A 3519-nucleotide genomic window follows, 5' to 3' on the forward strand; every position below is an offset into this window, starting at 1 on the left:
AGCAATGGCCTAATGCAGAGCTACACTTAAAAAAAACAATAAAACTCGCTAAGCATTACACACTGTAAATCAATTTGGTTCAGTGGCAAATCTCATTTTCACAGTTTTTACACAATGATAAGACTTCAGCAACTAAAATTTAACTACACTTTATATGGCATTCTTCCCCTTTATCTCATTTAATCCTCACATCAGTTCTGAGAAGTAGGAACAGTGAGAAAGTGGTTGGTTGTCCCAAAGTTTCCAAGTGATGGAGCCACAAATTACAAGATTTCAAACACCAGATCCTGTGCTCTTGCCTGCATTCTGCTCCGTTAGTGGCTTTGACAGCTCCTCTCTGGTGAGAACCTTTCAGGATCAGCTGGGGATATGGACAAGGAAGATCCCTGCGCTGAGATTGCTTACACATGTTGACTCAGGAAGAGTCGACATGAGATACTACTGCAAATGCCAGCAAGCAGTTTTACTTCAAGGAAAGAAATGCTACTGATACAATGTAATAATGTAAATAGTCTAACTCATCCCCACAAACATTTATTCTCAGAGTGTTTGGGAGTAGTAAAAAAAAGGCTGTAAGAGGATATGATGTTGCATTTCCTCCCTACTTGTATCCTGAGTCCAAAGAAATAAGCTTTCCTTACAAAAGGGACCTTTACAGCCTTGAAAACCAGAACCAATTCAGCTTCTGGTATTCAATTTCTATTCAAATTCAAATTCTTCTAGAATTCAAATTCTCTAATTTGTCTAGTAGACAAACTAGATCTACTCTTGTCCCTAGCATCATACTATGATTTTCTACCTCAATTCTCATTGTGAGATTTTTATGGTTGGTAAGAAAAATCATGTCTTGGGCAAGTGATACAATTCAGTTTTTGATTTGGAGTTTGGCTCACTTATTTGTTTTTGAGACACTGGGCATCCTGTATAGATATTTGCAGGGAGACAAATAATTGGCCAACAGTCAAACTTCTGGAAAATGGATGTGATGTGTGGACCTCAAAAATACAATTTATCAGAAATTGGCTAACAGCATTATGGTTAATTACAGCCATCATGCCTCTAGCCTCATGTGGAAGAACCGGCGGGGGGGGGGGGGGGAGGAAAAGGAAGGAAGCCCCTTCACTTGTATAGGTCAATAAAAGACATTGGTTTTCTACTAGCAGTCTTGTGGCTCTTTATTAAAGTAGCAGGAAAGTGACATCCAGCTTCAACCAGGAGGAAACCTTTGCACAGCACCAGTGAATCTGTGCATTCTAAGAGCTCACAATGCTTTGGGTCATTCTCTATTTGTTTTACGTCCTAAAAGTACTTAAAGTCAAGGATAGTGACTCAAAAGTAAACTTCAGCCTTTCATCTTTCTGAGTGGGCTGAAAGCAAGTTCATGACCAGTCCCCCATCCAGACCATAAATGTACATAATGCTTGGTCTCAGGACAGATACCAGAAACACAGCAAATAATGTCTGTCTCCGCATCTGCATTAAAGTCCTTCTCCACTGTGGCTGTGACTCTGGGTGTGTGGAAGGGCTCTCCAGCTTCATGATAGGTGTGCAATCTGTGAACAGTTAGAGTTACAGCTTTGAGTGTACTGACACACGCTCACATAGCCTCACATAGCCCCTTCATCCGCTCACACTCTTAATAAAAGCCAGACCAATTATGTTACAATATAATCCAGAGGAACAAATTCTTCAGTTATCCTGAAATATCACGTACCCTTCACTATTTAAAATAAAGAAGAAGTCACAAGCTGCATATTGGATGTCTTTTTCCTTCTTTTTTTATTTTTGTAACAGAACTTTCATTTTAGTATTTATTATAATAGGACTTGGATTTGCCCAATAGCTTTTAAAGTAAAAATTATCATTCCCCACCCAGTATCCCCACATACCTGCAAATGTTTATAAAGATCTTATTCAAAAGTTCCAAAGACAGTTGAGAAGAGTTTCCTATGGATAATTGAGACTCAACCACTAAATCCAACAGGTTTGATGCAGATAGATTTTTGTGGCTTTCAGAGTTAAAACACCAGGACCCCCACCTCCACCAGGAGCCCCACCTCTTTACATCTGTCCCCACTTTACAGATGAGAAACTCAGAGCCCCTAACCAACCTCAGGGCTGTGAAGAGCTGTCCTGGAATGCATGCCCACAGCTGACCCAGCAGCACCACACACAGCTTTTGACTTTTCGCCCTGTTAGTTACTTTGCCCAGATTTCCAGGAGACAGGAAAGCTCTGCCCGCCTCCCCACTGCCCCAGAGCTGGGAGTGACCTCCCAGAAGCACAAAGCAACTTGGCAGGGCAGTTGCTGTGAGGTCTGGGACTCCCCCAGCACTGAAGCAGTTAACTTGTAGGAAGACCTAGAGAAAGAAAAACAGACTAAGAACTGCCTTGTGGGGAGGAGGGCTAGAAAACGAGGCTGTTGCTGTTGTTTTCATTGTGTGCACTCTAATCAGGGAGGGTAAGAACAATGATGCATGTAATGCTGATTTTGGAACGTGTCCACGCAGCTTTTCCCAGGCTAGACAGCCTTGGGAACCAGTGATAGAGTGGCACACCAGGGGCACAGCCTCAATCACCAAGCCCAGGGCAGGGCAGCCTTTTCTGTGGATAAAATATGTGAGGGATGACAAGAATCTTCCCAGCATGGGAAGTGGCAGTAACAAAAACAATACACAACAGGGAAAACGGTGAAGGTTTTGCATCTCACAGCCTGGCCACGGGACGTGATAATTGAAAGATAGGAGACTTCTCCTTCTACTCACCCCATTCCATTTTTCTTTTTTGTTTGTTTGTTTCCTTTTTTGCATTCAACTTGCCCTCCCTTTTCTTCCCCACTCCCCTCCCCCAAACTCCCTCCACCACACTTTGAAGCCAAGATGAAAACCCTGTGTTGTGGCTGCTGGCACCAGGCTAGCACAGGGGGAACGGCTGAAGTGTGCTTTAGTTTAAGATGCTGTACTTTTCTCCCAAGGAAAAGGGGGGAAATCAGCTTGAAACAATACATTGCATTTTGCTGGCAAGCATACTTTATGTATCTAGGACCCAAACATGGTCCTAATTTTTCAAAGCTTTTGTCTTCAAGGATAAGGGAATAGCTAAAATGTGGCATCCTCCCTCAAAGTGATGCATTGGGCTTTGGAGTGGTATTGTTTAATAAAATAAAACAAGGAGGAGGCAAAAGTCAGGCACATGAGCTTTTTGGTATTGACACAACTGCAGATCGTAACTTTCTCGAGTGTTGATGAAACAGCTCCTTTACTTTGAAATAGCACATTCGAGTTATGCTGTACTAAATAATTTTGAAGGAATGGCTTCCATATATTCACTTCGTTATTGCTTACCGGGCTTAGCAAATAAAGATTCAGGACACCCAGTTAAATTCGAATGTCAGCTAAACAATGATGAATTTTTAGTATAAGTATATGCCATGCAATATTTGGGATAAACTTATGCTAAAAATTTATTTGCTGTTTATTTGAAATTCAAATTTAGCTAGGTGTGCTACACTGTATCTGAC

At 41.7% G+C, this 3519-nt stretch overlaps 1 long non-coding RNA gene across 1 annotated transcript; it reads right to left on the minus strand.

Moving 5' to 3' along the window:
- Positions 1 to 1149: 1149 nt before the first annotated feature.
- On the minus strand, positions 1150 to 2101 carry LOC123385538. The gene is made up of 2 exons (XR_006598262.1): positions 1890 to 2101; positions 1150 to 1553 (listed from the first exon to the last, which is right to left on the minus strand). It is a non-coding gene; the product is annotated as an uncharacterized LOC123385538 (long non-coding RNA).
- Between the last annotated feature and the right edge of the window lie 1418 nt (positions 2102 to 3519).

The sequence above is a fragment of the Felis catus genome, chromosome B2, assembly GCF_018350175.1.
Source record: "Felis catus isolate Fca126 chromosome B2, F.catus_Fca126_mat1.0, whole genome shotgun sequence".
Classification (NCBI taxonomy): Eukaryota; Metazoa; Chordata; class Mammalia; order Carnivora; family Felidae; genus Felis; species Felis catus.